Here is a 23,154-nt window from a genome sequence, read left to right as displayed (position 1 = left end):
ATACACTACGCAGCTGTACCACGGGGCAACGATGACGAGACGTAATGCCACTGCTTGCTGGAATACCGTTAGTTAGTTTCGGATCAGAGCTGGTTAGTAGTCCCAATTCCTAGGACCACACTCATTCCATATTCCTTATGTCTTTGCCATGTGTGTCGCAAGCTAAATTCTATTCACCGCCCAATTTTAGGCTGAACAGTGTGTCCATCCTCTTGTTTCAATGATTGTTATTTGCGTCCATTTTCTCTCTCGCCTGCTTTTGTGCCGTGCAAATCGGTTAACAAAGTTTTAAGTTCATCTGCACAGCGAATTTCTGTGAATAAGTAATAACCACTTTCTCTCTTTTCGTTTACTCTCAGCAATGTTTATCTCTGTTACAGCATGTTGAATCACACACAATCTTGTAAAATCTTTCGCTTGTTCCCATAAAGGCACCCCACGCTGACCACATTGTCTGCTAAGTTATGGTAAGGTCTGAATTCCATAAGGGACAGGATCATTTAAGAACTTTCTTAATTAGGCTATTAAACTTTCTCCGTGTACAAAAAAACTGAAATAAACGAAAGGCTTAAATTCAACTTTCACTTCAAGCACCCCTCCCCCCTCCCTCTCATCTGGGTCATTTTGAGGTACCGCTAAACAGCTAAACACATAAAGCCATATTGCATTGCTCTTTTCCATTGCGTCAGGGTAAAGAAATTGTTTTACTTGTTTTCAGTGTAGAAATTCCTCCTACTGTAATTAACTACAGTGTGGTCAATGCACTTATGGAATACGAGGCCTTCATCAGAGGGTGTGATAAAACAACAATAGGGATTAGTAATTAAATGTAGTCAAATTCCATTTTTGCCTATTTTTGACCAGAAACACAGATTAAGAGCACTAAAACCAACAGATCGCTCCATGCCTCCACACATAAAAAACATGGCCAGAATTGTATACCACATGACAGGAATGTAAAAATGTAACAGCTTGAAACATTTTTTTGATGTTCTCAAACCAACCGACATCTTGTTACAGTCCTTGACAAACTTGTTATCTCTGCCTAAAACACTCATATTAAAAATGATAACAAATTTGGTACTCCACACGTTCACTCAGAGCTCAGTAACACAACCGCTCAAAACGATGAGGCTAACATAGTTGCGAATTATGTTGAATGCAGAAGTACATTAAGTTCATATGTAGTAAAAAGCACAAAGGCCTACGTTCTCCCCTTTCAATTACTGAGCACCACCAAACAAGGTAGGGATTAAGATCATAATTACCATTTATGAACATGTTTCTCTATTAGTTGCAGTTATGGATTATTTAATTTGATTAATTAAAGCAAAAAAGCAACAAACGTTAACTAATCAAACGTTTATGCCTGTGAGGTATTCGACGCGAAGTATACATCAGAATGCGTAAATACCAACAAAGCAGTAACGTCACTGAAGAAAACTGAACAAGAATACAGCACATGGATGACTGAAAAGTTATGAAACTTAAAATCACTTAATATCATTGCAATAACAATTAAAGTGAACGGCTAACGGCAAATTAACTCTCCCTTTAGCATATACTTCTAACTTATCAAAAAATGACCAACAGTAAATTCTTTGGGATGCTCTGTTACACATACAATTTATTTACTGTCAACCATGGGAAGGCAGAGGTGAACATTGAAGAATTAGAGCGAGTTAAAGAATATTTTATTATCTCGTCAGTGGTAAGTTGCTTATTGTGGTGTCTAGATAGCGCTGCTTCTTTACTAGAGGGAGAGGGGCAGACTGAAAGAGAAAGTGCCAAGGAAGCGACTATCTTACCTTGGGCCATAGATTCGGGGCGTCTGTGGCTGAAGCAAAGCGATTGTAAGGGTAACCTTACGTACTTTCCGGAGATACAATATCGCGACAAAGAGTACGACGATGGTCTAACCTGCTACGCCAGACTCTGGAACGCCACACACTTCAGAGACTTTACGTCTCTCCAACACAACAACTCAGATACTCTATGAGCCAACCGAGTCTCTACTTTGCTGCTCCCTCTCTGCACCGCCTGCGAGAGAAAGACTTTCATCTAGAATAGAGCAACAGAAACTGCTTCTAGGTGACTATAGCAGCAGCTAGCACAGAACGCACTCATAGAGAGCAAAGCGGAAATTTATTGTTTCTACACTTCTCCTAGTCTACGAAACCTAGGTTCATCAGTGGCTCCAGTTTGCGGCGCATAAACCTTGGACGTCGATTATCATCCAGTACATGCTGCATATAATAGAACGTTGCCTCGTGCTTATAGTTATCGTCATATGATGACATAACGCGACAATCTTCAAGGGTCTTTTTCCTCACATAAACTTTATAAGTAAAGGTGTCGCATCAGAAAATTTTCTTTTTCTTTTTTACTAAATAAGAGGAAATCAACAGACAGAAAAATAATATAGTAAATATAACAGCAAGGCAATGCCTCTTAACGAATTTTTTAATTCCTTTACTTTTACATTCGTGAAGTACTGAATACTACGTAAGTAGACATGGTACTGAAACCCTGGTGATTAGTTTTATGTGATGCAAGAAAACTGAAATGCATAGGAAAGATGAGCAAAGACAAACCAAGTTTCTGGATGTAAACCAGTGAGAAATACGTAAACAAAGAGTACTTCATCTCAGATTTAAGAGAAGGAAAACCATAGCTGACAAACAAAATCTGAACGAAACGTAAGTGAGCATAAGGAGAGCAATGAGAGAAGCGTTCAATGATTTTGAAAAGACGCTGTCAACAGACCTGAGTAAAAAACCTAAGAGGTTTTGGTCGTATGTAAAATCAGCTAGTGGGTCAAAATCATCTATTCATTCTCTCAGCGACCACACCGTCACCGAAACGGAAGATAACAGAGAGGAGGCCGAAATATTGAATTCGGGCTTCCGAAGTTGTTTCACCGCGTAAGATCGTAACACTGTCCCTCCTTTCAATCGTCGTACGAACATCTAAATGGCAGATAGTTATATAACCAATCGCGGAATTGAAAAGCAGCTACAGTCGCTTAGTAGCTGAAATGCTTCACGACCAAATGAGACACCTATAAGATTCTATAAAGATTACGCGAAAGAACTTGCTCCCCTTCTAGCAGTAATTTATCGAACATCGCTTGAGCAAGGATAGGTACCTAACGACTGGAAAAAAAGCGCAGGTCAATCCCGTTTTTGAGAAAGGCCGTAAGACAGATCTACACAATTACAGACCTTAATCGTTGACGTCAATCTGTTGTAGAATTATGGAACATGTTTTATGCTCGAGAATTATGACGTTCTTGGAAAATGAACATCTCCTCTATAAACATGGATTCGTGCGAAACTCAGCTCACCCTGTTTATCCGTGAGATCCACAGCGCAGTGGACAAAGGTGCTCAGTTTGATGCAGTGTTTCTTGATTTCTGTAAGGCATTTGCCGTTTAATGAAAAATATACGAGCTTACGGAGTATCGGAGCTGACCTCCGATAGGATTCAAGATTTTCATGCAGACAGAACTCAACACGTCGCTCTTAACGGAACTAAATCGACAGATGTAAAAGTAATATCCGGAGTACAACAGGAAGGTGTGATAGGACCATTGCTGTTTACAATATACAAGGGGGTCATAAATGAATATCGGGGTTTTAACGCTTTATAATATTTATTATATTAAACTTATAGTTACAAATGATATGTCAAATGAAAGACCAACTCAAACAGTTTTACCAAGAACTTTATAAATCTTCAATGTGAGCACCATTTGTCACATGGCACACATCAATTCTATAGCCGAGTTCTTCCCAAACGTTGATAAGTTTATCTTCAATGATTGTAGCTACAGCTGCTTCAATCCAGTTTCTTCATTCAGAGAGGTCTGCTGGTAGCGGAGATCCGTACACACGATCCTTGATGAAGCCCCAAAGGAAAGAATCGCATGGCGTTGGGTCGGGTGAACGTGGAGGCCATACAAAGCAAGTCCTATCATTGGGCCCCTGGCGGCCTGTCCAGCGCTTGGGTACAGTGAAGTTCAACCAATCACGTACTGTGCTATGTCAGTGAGGTGGCGCACCATCTTGCTGGAAAACGAAGTTCTGTGGCTCATCTTCTTCCAACTTAGGGAAGAGCCATTGATCCAGTGTATCAAGGTAAGAAGTGCCAGTTACAGTAGGTTCATCAAAAAAGAAAGACCCATAAACCTTCCACCGGGATACGGCACAAAAAACAGTCAGTTTTGTGGAATCTCGTTGCATTTGTACAACCACGTGAGGATTTTCTGAGCCCCAGATGGACACATTGTGAGTGTTAATATTCCCAATAAGGTGAAAGCTCGATTCATCACTGAAGACAACATGATCCAGAAACTCTTCATCGTCATGAAACAGCATCTCGTTTGCGAAGTTGGCAAGTAATTCATGGTCGGCCGGCATTAGAGCCTGTAACAACTGTACACAGTAAGGACGTAGTTGTACTCGTTTTCTTCAAAGTTCCCAAACAGTCGACATGGGAGCTTGTAATTCACGACTAGCCTTCCGAACTGATTTCTTCGGGTTATGAGTGAACGACTCTCTCATTCACTCAAGAGTCTCTTCACTAACTCTTGGTCGTCCTCTGCTCTTCCCTTTACAAAGGCAGCCGGTATCATCAAATCGATGATACCATCTACATGTGTTTTTATCACTTGGAGGATCACAACCAAACTTCAGCCGGAACACACGTTGCACAGTAACTACAGATTCAGTCTCTGCAATGTGCAAAACACAAAACGATTTCGGTTCTGCTACAGTCGCAGGTTCGAATCCTGCCTCGGGCATGGATGTGTGTGATGTCCTTAGGTTAGTTAGGTTTAAGTAGTTCTAAGTTTTAGGGGACTAATGACCACAGCAGTTGAGTCCCATAGTGCTCAGAGCCATATGAACCATTTGATTTCTGTTCACTAGTCGCCATCTTCGCTACTACCGCTGTCTAGCTGATTGCGGAGGAAACATTGCGAGCTGCACCTGCACACTGGTGCCAAACACAACTGTTTGAGTTGCTCTTTCATTTGACATATCACTTTATTGTAATAAATATTATAAAGCGTTAAAAACCCCATATTCATTTATAAACACCCTGTAGTAGAAAGCATTAGATGCTCTTTAAGGCTGTTCGCAGATGATGCAGTTGTCTATACCAAAGAAGCAAGGCCAGGAGGTAGTGACAACTTTGCAGAAGGACTTGCAGAGAATCGATAATGGAGCAGACTCTGGCAGTTGACCCTGAACGTAAATAAATGTAACATATTGTGGCCGGCCGAAGTGGCCGAGCGGTTCGAGGCCCTACAGTCTGGAACCACGTGACCACCACGGTCGCAGGTTCGAATCCTGCCTCGGGCAGTGATGTGAGTGATGTCCTTAGGTTAGTTAGGTTTAAGTAGTTCTAAGTTCAAGGGGACTGATGACCTCAGAAGTTAAGTCCCATAGTGCTCAGAGCTATTTGAACCATTTGAACATATTGTGCATACATAATAAAAGAAATCCACTACTGTACAGCTACACTGTTGATGACAAACAGCTGGAGACAGCATCTGCCGAAAAATATCTACGCGTAACTCTCCAGAGCGACCTTAAGTGGACTGACCATATAAAACAGATAGTGAAAAAAGCAGACATAAGACTCAGATTCATCGGAAGAATCTTAAGGAAATATGACTAATCCACGAAAGAAGTTGCTTATAAGGCGCTTGTTCGCTCGATTCTTGAATGTTGTTCATCTATGTGGGATCTCTATAGATAGGACTGATAGAGTAGATAGAGAAGATCCAACGAAGAGCGGCTTGTTTCGTCACGGGATCGTTTAGATGGCGAGAGAGCGTCATGGAGATGCAAAACAAATTCCAGTGGCAGATGTTACATGAGAGGCTTTGTGCATCACGGAGAGATTTACTATTGATATTTCGGGACAGCGATTTTCAGGAAGAGTCAGACAACGTATTACTCACACACCCCCCTTCCCACCTCCCCACCTACACATACATCTCGCGTATTGACCACGAGGCGATAATTCGAGAAATTAGAGCCAATACAAAGGCTTATCGACAATCATTCTTCACACGCACTATTCACGAGTTGAACAGGGTTGGAGGGATCAAACAGTGGTACCGAAGGTACCCACCACCACACACCATCAGGTAGCTTGCGGAGTATGAGGTAGATGTATATGTTACTGTACGTTAATTCTGTGGATGGACGACAGATGCCTTCAACATTTCCACATACATTTAGCGAAATCGTTCACATTCAAAAATAAATAAATGTAAAAATAATGTATTTGAGTTAGTTTAATAAATTGTTTTCTCGTGAAAAAATATCGTTAAATATTTGTAATGAGGGTTATATACTGCAACTATTAAGAAAATAGTATCTGTGATAACTTTTTATTGAGATTGTCTCAAGGAAACGCAACTCGTGCTAGCATAATAGTTCTGAGACAGTGCGTTTCCTTATGAGTTCGACAGGCATGGCAGCTTTTTCTGCAATGCGTTACTCTTCACACGTCTTAGTGTGGATGTAACTTCGCGTGTGCTGAAGACGAACATAGCCTGGAGGGTGAGCGACTGGGTGCAAGCGAGAAAACAAAAATACTGCAAAGGACCTTACATTTGCTTTTACATTAAAACACGAGAAGGGTGATAGGCGTTTTGTAGTAGCAGTACCTTTAAATTTTGTGTTCTTATCATCTTAATTTCCTTTAATCTCTTAATAACTTGAACGTAAGTTTACTTAGCTTATGTTTATTACTTCTATATTAACTGCATAATTAACATTAGAAATGCAACTCACACTGAGTACAAACGGAATCCAAACTCTCTGAACACAAGAGAGCTAATTCTGTTCTGGACGAACAGGGTAACATAAGCAGACAACACACAAAAGACAACTTTTGTTCAAAATTAATCATACGTATCTACAGGGTGTTTCAAAAATGACCGGTATATTCGAAACGGCAATACAAACTAAACGAGCGGCAACAGAAATACACCGTTTGTGGCAATATGCTTGGGACAACAGTACATTTTCAAGCAGACAAACTTTCGAAATTACAGTAGTTACAATTGTCAACAACAGATGGCGCTGCGGTCTGGGAAACTCTATAGTACGATATTTTCCACATATCCACCATGCGAAGCAATAATATGGCGTAGTCTCTGAATGAAATTACCCGAAACCTTTGACAACGTGTCTGGCGGAATGGCTTCACATGCAGATGAGATGTACAGCTTCAGCTCTCCAATTGTTTCTGGATTCTGGCGGTACACCTGGTCTTTCAAGTGTCCTCACAGAAAGAAGTCACAGGGGTTCATGTCTGGCGAATAGGGAGGCCAATCCACGCCGCCTCCTGTATGTTTCGGATAGCCCAAAGCAATCACACGATTATCGACATATATTCAGGAAATTAAAGACGTCGGCCGTGCGATGTGGCCGGGCACCATCTTGCATAAATCACGAGGTGTTCGCAGTGTCGTCTAAGGCAGTTTGTACCGCCACAAATTCACGAAGAATGTCCAGATAGCGTGATGCAGTAATCGTTTCGGATCTGAAAAATGGGCCAATGATTCCTTTGGAAGAAATGGCGGCCCAGACCAGTACTTTTTGAGGATGCAGGGACGATGGGACTGCTACATGGGGCTTTTCGGTTCCCCATATGCGCCAGTTCTGTTTATTGACGAAGCCGTCCAGGTAAAAATAAGCTTCGTCAGTAAACCAAATGCTGCCCACATGCATATCGCCGTCATCAATCCTGTGCACTATATCGTTAGCGAATGTCTCTCGTGCAGCAATGGTAGCAGCACTGAGGGGTTGCCGCGTTTGAATTTTGTATGGATAGAGGTGTAAACTCTGGCGCATGAGACTATACGTGGACGTTAGCGTCATTTGAGCTGCAGCTGCAATACGGCGAACGGAAACCCGAGGCCGCTGTTGGACCACCTGCTGCACTAGCTGCGCGTTGCCCTCTGTGGTTGCCATACGCGGTCGCCCTACCTTTCCAGCACGTTCATCCGTCACGTTCCCAGCCCGTTGAAATTTTTCAAACAGATCCTTTATTGTATCGCTTTTCGGTCCTTTGGTTACATTAAACCTCCGTTGAAAACTTCGTCTTGTTGCAACAACACTGTGTTCTAGGCGGTGGAATTCCAACACCTGAAAAATCCTCTGTTCTAAGGAATGAACCATGTTGTCCACAGCACACTTGCAATTTGTGAACAGCACACGCTTACAGCAGAAAGACGACGTACAGAATGGCGCACCCACAGACTGCGTTGTCTTCTATATCTTTCACATCACTTGCAGCGCATCTGTTGTTAAAAATTGTAACTACTGTAATTTCGAAAGTTTGTCCGCCTGTAAATGTACTGTTGTCCCAAGCATATTGCAACAAACGGTGTATTTTTATCGCTGCTCGTTTAGTTTTTATTGCCGTTTCAAATATACCGGTCATTTTTGAAACACCCTATAAATGCACCGTCTAGAAAGAGCACCACAGGTGCAGACTACTCAGAGCTGTGCTACCATACCATTGTGCTATGTATAACGACAATGCAATAAATTGTCGGGTGTGGGGTCAGTGGCGTGGCCACTGGTAATGTTTGCGTCATTGCGGCAGCACGCAAAGACGGCTGAGACTGGGGTTCGACACGCCACCCTCTGGCAGCAGCTGGATGGTGGCTGGTACGGTGCCGCCAAGTCCCACTAGGAATTCATCGGCTGCATCAGCTGGTTAGCACAAAAGGTCAGTGGAGCGTGAAGGACGTAGTGCTTGCAGCAGGTGAGCCCAGAATCTAATCCTTAGCTGCTACTGGCGGTGACCAGTCGTCTCGTTGTCCAGCGTAGCTCTGGCATCATGGTGGTGCTGCTGGTTACCAGCGACCAGGAGTAATGCTGGCCTAAAAATCCAGACTTATTGAAATGCCCCTGCAGCGCATTGGTTTCACTGAACCCAGGCACCTAGACAGTTCGCCCATAGCAAGAGACCTGCCCTGGTGTGGTGACATCCACACTGACTACATGGTTACTGCTGTGTGGTATAGCTGACGGCTGCTCTTAGCAGTCACGACTTCGCAGTCCACTTGCATGTCTGCTGCTGTAACCCACAGGTCACCACACAGGCGGCTACTGGCTCGCGGCTGTTAACGCAATGCCCCATCGCGGTACTTCTCATTACCTTTGCTAAGCACTTATAGTTTTTACTCAAAGACTAGGTAGCGGCACTACAAAATAATAATTATAAATAGGTAAATAATAGAACCTGGTCTGCAATAGAAAGGAAAGAAGATTCGATTTAACGTCCCCACCGCATCGAGATTATCAGATTGTACCAAGAATGCGGAAGGAAATTGTGCCCTTTCACTGGAAGTCTGCAATATTATAACTGACTGAAATCGTCTTGATCCAGTCAACAACAGCGACTGTGTTACGAGTGTACTCTTAGGCCTGTTTTGCAATTAGTCTGGTGATGTCAAAATATCACAAACTGAACAGGATACTACAGAAATAAGCGGACTGCATGACTAATAGCTACCATCCTCCAGTAACTTGGACAGAAAACAGTGGTCAGTTTCATATCTCAAATAAAGGTCAATCAGCAGTGATAGATTTAACAGATCTAATTTATATCTAAACACACGACCGTCTGCCTGCACAAAAATCAAAAGACGTGATGTGGACAGATAGGTAACGAGAGACGTCTTAGCACAGTTGAGTCTCCTTATTTAACGTTTTATTTAGCCCTTAAGGTGTGGGCGTTTTGCCTCAGACACAAACTCCCTGTGCGACTATGACGACCTCAAGTGAAGGGTAGTCTCCTGCTTTTGTTATTGACAGCGTAAACGTGCTTTTGTGTAACACAGAAAGACTCTGATCCATTTCTGACATTGTTGAAATTTTGACAAGACTCTGATCCCTTTCTATGACATTGTTGAAATTTTGACATTTTAACATATGACTGCTTACAAATTAAAAATAATATTTGGGCACTTATTTACAGTAGATAAACCTTTATTAATACCTATAGTTATCTCAGTTATCCTCTTTCGTTCATATGTTTTCAAAAGGAAAGAAAAAAAAAATATTTTAGTGTCATTTTATTTGAGGAAAACCAATCATTAGATTTTAAATTATGGTTTATGAAACCGAAGCACTATGAATGAAGCATGCATATAATACGAAATATTCAATATATTCAGACTGTAATGGGACTTATTATCAAATTAGGCTCGCAGGATTCCATTATTTGATTCCGTTAGTTGATTTTCCAGCTTCTTTGCTCCTTTCAGGAGTGAGCTGCCTTTACTTTCGGCAGACTTAAAAGCATCTTGTTAATAGCATTTCTACCATGATTTATTTTTGTAGATAGCGCCACATCAGGTTGGTTGTACTGTGTTTCACACAAAATAATATTAATCTCAGCAGCTATTTCATTCACAGTGACATTATAGGAGTTAATAATCCACGTTAATGGTCTCCTATCACTATTATTAAGTTTAATTTAGATTCCATTGGTGTCTTTAGCCTGATAATAATCTCCAATGAGCTTCAGATACTGTCATAACGACAGGTTCGTTGTTTCTGGTTTTTAGTCACATATGTGAAAATTGGAGCAACCAAGAAGAATGGCCTGAATGAACTCCCTGGATGATTGTATAGCGTCCCTACATTAAGTTATTAAAACTGGAATGATACACAGTACAAACTGGTGGCACAATATTTCCCCCTGCACAACCTCAAACGACGTTACTTTCGAGCAGCATAGTCGTTTTCGATGTAAAGTGCTTTACATTGTTCCTGGTTATTGTTGCTTATTTTCCAACCAGTTATCCTAATTTGTAGACACAATTTAGCTGAAGAACTCATCCTATGTCACTACTGGGATAAATGATTGATTGCCGAGTTAATACCTCCTCTCGTTGCCCATTTACCATACCAGTATACACAGAGTGAATCACTTACGGAAATGGAAAGTGTTATTGATATGCGGCTTTCAAAATGTCCAAATCTGTGTGAATTCCTAAGGGACCCAACTGCGCCGGCCGGAGTGGCCTTGCGGTTCTAGGCGCTACAGTGTGGAGCCGAGCGACCGCTACGGTCGCAGGTTCGAATCCTGCCTCGGGCCTGGAGTGTAGGATGTCCTTAGGTTAGTTATGTTTAATTAGTTCTAAGTTCTAGGCGACTGATGACCTCAGAAGTTAAGTGGCATAGTGCTCAGAGCCTTTTGAACCATTTGGAACCAAACTGCTGAGGTCATCGGTCCCCAGACTTACATAGTACTTAATATAACTTATGCTAAGAACAACACACACTCATGCTCGAGGGAGGACTCGAACCTCCAGAGGAAGGACCGTGCAATCGGTGACATGGCGCCTCAAACTGATTTAATAGAACGGATTGGAAGGCAGGGACTCTTACTGTAAGCCTATAAAGAGATTGTAAAAATACTTAGAAAGTGCTTTTTTGTGCACACAAAACACTTTTTTTGAATGGAACAAAGCCTGTTTATATGAACAAACTAAAAATAGGATAAATTAGAATCTCTTTGATTTAGGATTCTAGTGCGAGTTGTTTGCGAGATATCGTATTTTGAAAACTTTTCACACCGGCACTTGTTTGTGCCATTCAGCCTACGTTGTTGCTAGTTACGATATTGTTATGTATATTTACAGTGTGCTTGTGTGTTCGTTGAGTGGATTGCGATCAGCTTGTCAGTTACAGTAGTAGTCCAAGCTGTAGACTGTGATTGGACAATGGGATTTACCTTGTTCATGATGTGCGCAGAGTGTACAAGACTACAATGGTCTTGTGATTTGATTTGAAAGGCTGCAGGCTACTGTCAGTTTGCATCCTGAGAGCAACCACTTTAACTTGTAAGCCTTCCAGCTGTCTACCTGGCCATGCATCGTCTAAATTGATTCTGCCATCTGACAACGGTTGTTATTGCTAGCCTGCATTGGAGATCATCACTTTTATCAGAAACTTAAATAATTCTTGAATGCTGAAATAATTTAATAAAATGCTGGTCATATCATTATAGTAGCCAATTATTGATTGGTGATTAATATATCAACATAGGATTAATCTTTTATAAAAGAATGGCAAAAATTTATTGATCATGAAATAGGACAAACAACACAGGGTAAGCGAGTTGACAAATGTATCATGAACTATTGTTAATACAAATAGAAATCAGAAATAATTAGCACACTATTGGGTACCACTTCATTGGCAAAGAGTTAAGTTTATCGGCTCAATCTGTTCACTATGGCCCAAAACATGGATAACTCAATCTCAAATTATCTAAAACTAAAGAGACGTTGATGGATTTACTTTACACACAAGTTATACTACATTTGTGGACCATTAAACAAGTGGCAAGACTGTGATTGTGTTTTCCCTAGCAAGCCGTAGCAGCAATACTATACCCCTTCTCGATAATTAGCACTGTCTCAAGTGATGGTCGTGGTGCATGCATCTGCAGAGCAGGAATATGCGACGCCTGGAATTCGTTTTCAAGTGCTTGAGATACGCAAAGACAAGGGCTGGCGATCTCTTAGATGGTTCGCAATTACTCTCCGATGGAGTCCTGAAATCTTGGCACATTCCAGCATGCGACACTCCCGTTCACCAGTCACAATTCACCAAGTTGACTCACTTGTATGGCAGCGCATATAAGGAGATCAAATGTCAAGGTGGCAGAACTGATACGAATAAAATTGTCCTCAGCACAGTGAACTGTGCGAGATGATTGAGGTATAAACTGTCGGTGCAGCTAAGACTTCACCACAGGCTCCCCAGCGAAGACCAACGACAGTGCGAAGTCACGCTCAGGACAAGTGTCCGAAGAGAAACCCACTCACCACAAGTATCAAGACCAGACTCCTCTCCAGAGCAGAATCCGAATCAGAAGGCCACGTTTCTCCACTCTTCCCCCTCCATCAGTCCTTAGTAAACTTAAAACAAGCACCCATACTATCACCCCACAAGGGTTTTTTGCCAACTGCAGACCTCCATGAGTGCCTTGTCTTCCCTTTCGCTCATCTGCTCTACCCTCTCGTCAGTCTTCACCAAAGGTTAAAATGTTCCTTACCCTGCTGGAGAAGCAGCCAATCCCTAAATCAAAAATCACAAGCAAGCAGGATAAGGCATTACGCTCCCGAACTGTTTCTCTCATGGCCACTTTAGCCCAGGGAGGACAGGACAAATGTTACAGATTATCTGATCAGGGGTCTCAGCTAGTCTAAGAGAAGTGCTTCTGTGTCCCAAGACAGACCATTTCAGGGCCAGCATAAATCTTACGCCACATTCTAAAATTTTTCCAAAAACTTGAGGCTTCCCAAAAACCTCGCAGACAGAGGCATGTCACCACCTTACAGCTCCATCGATAGTATCCGATCCAAGGTGAACATGGAAAATCACGGATTTTTATGGCCGCCATCCCTTTAAACAATGGTCTTTTATGAAATTGTCGAAACGCCCTCGCTGAGCGACCTGCTTCTCTCCTTTGCCCCTGTCGCCTCTTCAACTGAAAGCATTGTCTGCACGCACGTGGCTTCCAAATCCCAAATGTCCACTGCCACATTTACTGTTAAATGATTAAACTGCCTTCACTCCAGGAAATACTATTCAAGGGAGAGCCACGATAAAAATCCCACATGCATTGACAATGTACATGCTCCCATCAATGCCTGATCACATTGATAACTTCCTGTCGTCTCACAAAAATGATGTCTGGGGTGTAATAACAACATTAAAAAGTAGCCTTGAATATGAAAATAGGTGACGGAATGATTCGTCTTCCCTCAAGTGTGGGGAGAATGCAGTTCGTTGTCGTATAGCGTATGCTGCAAAATATCCCAACATACGTCAATAATTTTGGTAATTATTTATCAGCCTCTTCAACCAGTTGCATGAAAGTGGTAATGTAACACCTAGACGACAAAACAGAAGGAAACCAGTGACGATCTAAGAGGGGTAGTTTTCTTGTTACTGTTGTATCTGATCCGCACGTTAGCTCTTGTGCAAGCGCACTAGGAAGTGGCATGAGTCATGTAAGTGTTCTCAGTATTCTTCATTGACATAGATTCCATCCGTATTACATGTCCTTCCATGAGAGCTGCATGGAATTGATTATGAGAATTATTTTAATTTCTGTACATGGGCATTAAGACAGGATACAGCAGACGCATGTCTTGTTTGGTGAACCAGCCACATATACTAACCATGGTCAGTAAAACAGCGGAAACATGCACTATTGGCCTGTTGACAATTGCTGTTGGCTTCATCAAGTGGAATGTCAGCGTCCATGGAGTGTATACGTGTTGTGTGGCATAGTGCACCACCAGCTCATAGGTCCATTTTTCATATACGGAATGCTGAAGTACGAAGTATCGCAGCCTCCTAACAGGCAATCTTCACGAATGCTAAAAGACGTTCCTCTGTAGACTGCGAGGAACTGCTGAATTGGACGCAGGGGATCTGTACCATGACAGGCTCATTCCCCGGATTTGACGCCTGTAGACTTCTTCTTCCAGGGAAAGCTGAAAGATGGTGTCTAAAAGTACATATCCACTACATCAGATGATATGCAACGACATATTACTGTAGCGTATTGGGACATCTCCGCTGGAATGCAAGCTCGTGTGCAGCAGTCATTTCAAAACATTCTGGTAAAGTGTATTGCTGCTGACAGTTGTTATTTTGAACACAACCCAAGATTGTCAGTTGGTTCGTTACTGGTCATAATTCACTAATATATGCACGTGACTTTTTTCTTTAGTCTGAGCTACCACAGGTGTTGTACAAGTTTGAGGGTGGGAACTTTTCAAAATACGATATCTCTTAAATGAATTGCACAAGAAACCTGCAACAAAAACCTCTGACATTCTAATTTAGCCCACTTTTAGTTTGTTAATGTCAATAGACATTGCTCCATTTTAAAAGTGTATTTTTGGGCAAAAACACACATTTTTAAATATTATTACGATCTATTGACTGGCTAATAATACTAGCCCCCGAATTCTAATCCATTCTGTGGGTTCCACACATCATTAGCACTTTCCGTTCCCACAATATTTGCGGTGCAAGTTTTAGGTGATTTACTGTATACAGGGTGGAGATAAATTGTGTCACGAAATTTTAATCCTGGATAGCTGATGCCAGTAGGAACCAGAATTACTAATGTTGTGTTGGTCGACAACTACAGAAACTTGGCGCCAGGTGCTCCGATTGGCCGTTGCCGTTCGTCGGTTGACAGGCAGTGCTATGGTTGTCGGTTCACACATACAAACTCCCGTCGACCCGCCACTGCCCCATCGTGATACGCACACGTGTCGAATAGGTATTGCTGTTTGTCTGCACCTAATGTGAGAGGCATTCACACGTAAGCTTCGCTTAGGAGCGCACAGACGTCACCTGTGATTCAGTCATACAGTAAGCATGGCGGCGCAGTATTCGTTTGGAGAACAACAATATACGTTTTTTGTTTATGTACTAGCCAACGGTAATACGCATGGAGCCCGACGGTTTTATGAGGAACGGTACCCAGCAAGACGCCACCCACAATCGCAACCGTTTATGGCAATTCACCGGCGACTTGGCGAAACAGGCCCTTTAGCGGGATATCATTGTGATGCGGAAAGACCTCGACCATGGCGGGACGCTGCATTGCGCTTCGAGGAAGCAGCTACAAGTACTCAAGCGGTTGAACACGACATGGGGGTCACTTATCGGTTAGTCAGGGAGGCTTTGAGGGATGATGGCCAGCACCATTTAGTTTCCACCCTGTCCAAGACCTAAATCCTGTGGTATCTGCACATGTTGCACGAGATCATGACTTCCCCGACGAGTGCGTCTTTCAGCGGGATCGCCTTTACACCACTAGAAACTTTCATTACTGGGCAAGGGGAAATCCTCAGGTCACGAACGTCCACGGACGCCATGAACGATTTTCGCTCAACATCTGGGTGACCATCTGATTGGGCCGGTCCGTCTACCTCCTCGAATTACAGGGCAAATTACCTTCGCTTTTTGCAAGAAAACTCTACCCAGCCTGCTGGAAGATGTTCCCCTGGACATACGGCTACGCATGTGGCTGCAGGCATCATGGGACGCCCGCACATGACAGCCGTGCTGTGCGCGGAAATATAAATGAACTCCCCGATGGCCAGGTAATTGGTAGAGGTGCTCGTAGGACATGGCCCCGCGATCATCAGACCTCACGCCACCGGACTTTTTACTGTGGATATTCTTCAAGGTTCTTGTTCACCCAATCGGATGCGAACCACCTAGAAACGAAGAGGAATTAAGGGATCGCGTTCAACATGATGCTCATCACATCAGAGCACTGCCAGGAATCATTGAAAGAGTTGGGCAAAACACCATTCGACGTTCCAAGCTTGTGTCGCGTCAGAGGGTTGCCAGTTCGAGCACCCAGCTACAAAAAAGGCCCTTTTCAAGGCCGAAATAATTTGTAAGTGACTTTCTGTACGAGAACTAACAGCTGTTGACGGTTTGTTCCTGGTACGTCTTATCATGAAACTACAATGAAAGTGTTGAAGCCCCAGTAGATTCGCCCTCAGGCCGCCATGTGGAAGGCTGGCGCGCAGCTACCGAGCGTACAGGCCCTGCCTTGGATCCATCGGGATCTCCGGCAGGCAAAGCATTCGCGGTCATGCGTTGTCCAGAGCATCCGAGAACAGGGCAATCCCGTGGCCAATCGGAGCGCGTGGCGCCAAGATTCCGTAATTTAAAAATTGTGCGCTGTCAACCTACACAACATTAGTAATTATGGTTCCTACTGTCATCAGCTATCCAGGGTTAAAACTTTGTGACATAATTTTTCTCAAATGGCTCCAAGAATTATGTGACTTAATATCTCAAGTCATCAGTCCCCTAGACTTAGAACTACTTAAACCTAACTATCCTAACGGCATCACACACATCCATATCCGATGCCGTCTTCGAACTAGCGACCGTAGCAGCAGGGCGGTTCCGGACTGAAGCGCGTAGAACCGCTCGGCAACAGTGGCCCGCCAATTTCTCTCCACCCTGTATATATACAGGGTGAATATTAGTAAAACGGACAACAAGCTGCCTGACCGCTACGGTCGCACATTAGAATCCTGCCTCGGGCATGGATGTGTGTGATGTCCTTAGGTTAGTTAGGTTTAAGTAGTTCTAAGTTCTAGGGGACTGATGACCACAGCAGTTGAGTCGCATAGTGCTCAGAGGCATTTGAACCATTTAACAACCAACTGCAGGGACGGGTTCCTGACTGGGTATGGAGGAAGAAAGGTAATATGAACGTGTGTCTGGAAATGCATTCTGGAAATGCATCGTTGCCGTGGTAGGTGGCACTGACGAATTAAAGTTCCTCTGATTACTTGCCGCGTTTGCCTTTTGTGTTGCAGGCTGTATGGTTGTCGGAGCGCACTGTAAGCAGCAGAATGGTTCGGTATTCCTGTCGAGAACAAGCCGAGATGGTGGTTGTCTATGGCCAGGCAGATGGAAGCGGTCGTGAGGTAGCACGGGTATACCAAAACAAGAACCCTCACAGCCGCCAACCACATCACACAACATTTCAAGCCCTTTTGGGGCGTTTGTATTGAACATGGGTTATGCCAGACAGACAAACGTGCAGGGTGTCGGTAGGCTGTGTGTACATTGGACTTGGAGGACCGGGTTCTGGCCTCTCGACAATTTCCATCTGTTTGTTGCCGACATGAATACCTTTCCATTCTGCTGCTTACAGTGTGCTGCGGTATTCACACAGCATGCAAGACACAAGGAACACACGGAATATAGTCAGATAATTTATCGTGGTGCCTAAAGATATACAGGAATCTTTGTGACGATCAAGTAAAACAAAACCAGTCAGTTACAGAAAAAGAAAAGTTTATTCAGACACTTTGATTTAGGTTTCGAAGTCTTTAAAAATGTTTTCTTCAGAAATATTAATGGTTACACCGATTTCATAATGTTGTGGAGATGCTTTAAAATTATACCTCCCTAGCCTTACATAACCAGTGTAATATGTCATTCTTCTGAAGATTGCGTTTCTGCAACTGATTCGCTGTATTTCATTTTATCCTCTCAAAAATTCCATTCTACAGTTGCTGATTCAAGCCATGTTCAAGATTTTAAGAATATATAGGGAGCAATCTTGTAATGAAATCAACTACAGTCCCCGTTCGACGATGCCTTCTGAGTGAGGGAAGTTTTGAGAGACCAGACACAAATTCCATGAATTACCACAAGCAATTAATCCAGAGAAGTTATTAAGTTGGGGTTCTTTCAGCATGATGGAAGTCTGCGCTGTCTTCTGCGATTCATTCCAGCACAAGACGAACTACGTGTAGTATGCACGTTGCGAGGTGCACTCACTGAGCTCGGAAAGCAATCTTACCTTTTTTTCTCTTATAGTGTTCCCTCAATTTCCATTCTTCCCAAAGAGGTTATCTGTGTAGCCATGAAAACATGCCACATCATTACACAATAATCGTCTTCTCCGGCTTGCCCTGTGAATGTCAGACATACATAGAATGGTGGTACACATCTTCAGCCCTGTTGTCTCCCAAAAAGTGCTAAGCGTTCAGTTGGTATTCACGTTCAACCTAATGAATCTCGATCGCAGATGAACCTGTGTGAGCTGCGGATGAAGCAGTGGGTTTGTACTGGAGCAGCCCAAGCGTGTGAGTGTAAGCGCTTGGTCATCGGAAACACGTTGCCAGCATAACGAATGCTGCAATGTGAGTGAGGTGTAACTGTCATTCACATGCCAATACGTAATTGAAGTGATACAGTTCTACAAGTTAACTTTGTTTTGGAAGTTTCGCTGTGCTCCACTTGAAACTTGGTGAAGGTCGATATTTAAATCGTGAATTTTATAAACAAATAATTTAAGTATTGGAAACTATATAAAAAATGTTTATGTATCTGGTAAAACTAAACTAGAAAAATTGGTAAATATCAGTAATCTCTTTTTATAAAATCACTGCAAAAACATTTTTAGTTACATTCATACTTTCCCCATCTTTGTCCAGTATGAGCTAATTCATCGATTATCGACCACGATCTTGAGTAAAATGGCGCCTCCTGCGTCAGCCATGCAGTTGTGAAGTATAAATTGTTTTATATCCAGAGGCGAATCGAGATGATTGTGTATCTCTGTAAAGCTACTTTCCTCAAAACGTTTCTTCGAACTCCTAGCAAATTTTGTAATTTTGTAACTAAATCTAATAGAAACGGAGCTTTAATGAAAAATGTGACTAAAATGAACTACATTCATGTGAAGTACTGCACGTATAAAATTAGATGCGTTATTGTTGTATTTACAATAATGAAGAAATTGAACTAACTTCCTAAAATATACAGTGAAGCAAAAATTTATTTTAAATCTTTTTCACGCCTTTGGCTGCCCGTTACAACAATCGTTACAAGCTATTTAAAAAATGAGACACCTTGGTTGTAAAATAATGATTATTTAACAACTCGTTTCACCCTTTTGCGTTATCATCCTCTGTCTGTAAAGAAAGAGGGGAAGGAAATATTAATGTGAAAAGGGGGCATGGCCCTGTCATGCATCTCTACAATGAGAAATAAGTAATTCGATCAAAACTTCGTAAGGGGAAAATTCCGAGGTATTCTACAAACAGGCATTCCTCATAATACGTGCTTAAGAATCGTCATTTGCAGAATACTACGGAAGCTTTCCCTTACGAAGTTTTCGTTGAATTACTTGTTTACGCACGGCAGAGGTGCGTATAATGCCCATACCTTCTTATGTTATTAACATTTATTCTTCCCTACGTAATCTGATGATTATCCAAAAGCGTGATACTCATTATTAAATAATCATTATTTTACAATCAAGATTGTTTTCATTCTGGAATAACTATACGTTATTACTTAGGGCGCGGCAATAATGAAACAAATCCATTACTTAGCCGCGCATTTAACATACAGGAGCACCCGTCCACGACGCCGCGGTTCACTGGATGAGGCGCGCACGAAAGACACGTCCGTAAGGGCACGAATGGTAGGTACAGCGCAACCTACTGTCCTAGAACATTTGATCCAAGAACTACATTGGTCAAATGTTTAGGCCAATGATTAGCAAAGAAACTTTAGACTTTAGGTGTTCTGGGGGTTGTCATAGATCATTCGCACTAGAGTAAGAGCAAATTACATAACACGGGAGTGAGACGTGCTTTCATAGCTCTTACGACAACAGATACTTAAGCAGTATTGCCGATGATCAATGGCAGACCATAAGTTGGTTTTCACGAGGGTTCAGCTTACATGAACTGAGTATAGCTGTCTGAACACACAACACCGAACCACTCTTGTCAAACTATTAATCAGCCACACTAGTCTTCGTGAATTCTTCTTTTACTTATACAGCAGATCGTATAAATCGAAACTTGTGACCAGTAGAAGCACTGGTTGGAGTGGCAAGTAAATTACATATTGTATCCATCCCTTTTGCTTACTTCCTCCACCTTCGCGTCTCTGTCCAGTCCGCCGTCAGTAAACATCGGAAGCCTTCTATGAAATAGCATAACTACTTCACCACTCACTCGTCATCCTCTGAGTGCCACCACTACTATAGCGAAGAAAGGACTACAGTAACTGTGTTGAGTATGAGCGAGCTGCGTAGGCGGCAGCCGCGTAAACCGTGCACAAAATTGCAACATAAATCAGGTTAAAATAAAAATGGCTCTGAGCACTATGGGACTCAACTGCTGTGGTCATTAGTCCCCTAGAACTTAGAACTACTTAAACCTAACTAACCTAAGGACATCACACACATCCATGCCCGAGGCAGGATTCGAACCTGCGACCGTAGCAGTCAATCAGGTTAGTGTTAGGCGTCTTGCGCTCCCATACCTAAACTGATGACCACAGCTCTCATAACTCAGGCGCCTACAGGAAAGAAGCTTGCCCCGGCTAGCGACTGAGATAAATACTCCTAGGTCACTGGGATCTCACATTAATATTCTCCCCAATGTCGGACTGTGGGAAGGCATGGACTACGGCCTTATTTGCAGGGAGAGACTGATTTGACTTGGTACTGAGCGAAGATGATTGCAATCGCAACACTAGTAAACATAAGATTTAGAAAGTTCAAATGGTTCAAATGGCTCTGAGCACTATGGGACTTAAATGCTGTGGTCATCAGTCCCCTAGAACTTAGAACTACTTAAACCTAATTAACCTAAGGACAACACACACATCCATGCCGAGGCAGGATTCGAACCTGCGACCGTAGCGGTCACGCGGCTCCAGACTGTAGCGCCTAGAACCGCACGGCCCCTCTGGCCAGCTTAGAAAGTGCAACAAACAGATATATTCTGAATCAGTACAGAAAAAAGGTACTCTTAACCGCCAACAGCCTCCATTGACACTAAATATTCATAGAACGACTTATACATACAGTATTGACATATAACTACATAACTTTAAATGAAACACTTGGGAGAGAGATATATTGAACCAAGAGAACATGCTTGAGGCAGCAAAATTGTCACGGCAGACTTCGGTGAAGCCTACAGCGTGGCTGGCGGTGCTGGACTCCCGTAGTGTCTCCCGATTGCCCAACGAAAGAAACGTCGATGGAATCCGAGAGTTATCCCAGACTGCGCCCGTGGTAAGGTTCAAATGGTTCAAATGGCTCTGAGCACTATGGGACTCAACTGCTGTGGTCATCAGTCCCCTAGAACTTAGAACTACTTAAACCTAACTAACCTAAGGACATCACACACATCCATGCCCGAGGCAGGATTCGAACCTGCGACCGTAGCAGTCGCACGGTTCTGGACTGCGCGCCTAGAACCGCGAGACCGTGGTAAGGAACCGTTAACCTTCACCGCAGAGTGGCACAGCGTACAGAGACAGCCGCGCGCGAGAGGGCAGCTAGTGACTCTCCCCAAGAAGCTGTAGCAGAATATCCTCGGGGCGGTGATGTTGGGGGGTTTTGTTAGCCGGCAGGCACCTCAACTAGTGTACCTGCGACTGAGAGTAGTAATTGTGGTGCCAACTTGCTGGGTGGTCCAGCGGCCACAGAACTCGCCGCTTCCTTTTTGCCACAGAGGGTTTCTAACCTAGAGCCGCCTTGGGCGTTGGAACGGCGGGCCTCGACACCGAGAAAACGCAAATTATGAATACAGAAGCGCTTCGATCCTCATCAAAGCGCCCCGAAACTGCCACCAGACTCCATATTCATTAATTTCATCTCGACTCATCCTCTGTTTCCGACCTTGCGCGACCGCCCACGTTCTCGTCACAGCACGTGGCTCCACGTGCTCGTCACAGCATGTGGCTTCCTTGAGAGTGTTCGTAATAGGATTTGTTATAGTCTTATCTTTATGACGCTACTTGAACGAATTGACACTGTGACAACTTCGTGCCTTTGTAGACGTGGGCCGAGGGTGTGGCCACTTCTAGTAGAGTAAGAGAAGTTTTTTTTTTTTTTTTTAATAAACGCCTCTCTGGCTTCGTCCTTGGCGAGGGCCTATCTTACGACCACATCTACGGCCCTGCTTGTTTCTCCACCGTGTACCCCTTCATACTTGAGGAGTAAGAGGAGAAATCTAGATTCTTCAAAATGTTGCTGCGTTTGGCCGTTGCATACAGGGCGTGACGGTGTCGTGTCAGCAGTGAGTGGAAAAGAGATTGCGAGCTGCTCTTAAATGCGTGCGCGCCGAGGACCCGCTGTGCGAGACACGTGACCGCATGCGGCGGGGACGGAGGGCGCGGCTGCCACAATGAGGCCGCGAGAAAGCGCGCCGCTCTCCACCATAATGGCGTAAACACTGTGCGCACAAAGCGCTGACAGACGGCGCCCCGTGTGACGTACGCATCTGCTAAGTGCCCATTGTCGGCTGCTCCCCACCCCTCCCTGCCGCATTAATACGAATGACTTTTCCATAGCCCGTTACGTAAGGACCATTCTCCCGTGGCGATTCTGTTCCGCCGCACCCCAGCGTTTCCGACAGTCACCGCCTTAAATATTACTTGCGTCCCGTCAAGTGACACACTGGTTAGGGCAGGATTGCGGTGGTGCACCGTGCGTCTGTAGGTAGCAGCTACTGTAATTTGTGCGTCTCATCGAGTCCACTTTTCTCCTACGCTTGGC

The sequence above is a fragment of the Schistocerca gregaria genome, chromosome 1 (genome assembly GCF_023897955.1).
Source record: "Schistocerca gregaria isolate iqSchGreg1 chromosome 1, iqSchGreg1.2, whole genome shotgun sequence".
Lineage (NCBI taxonomy): Eukaryota > Metazoa > Arthropoda > Insecta > Orthoptera > Acrididae > Schistocerca > Schistocerca gregaria.
Note: the sequence above shows the minus strand (reverse complement) of the source record.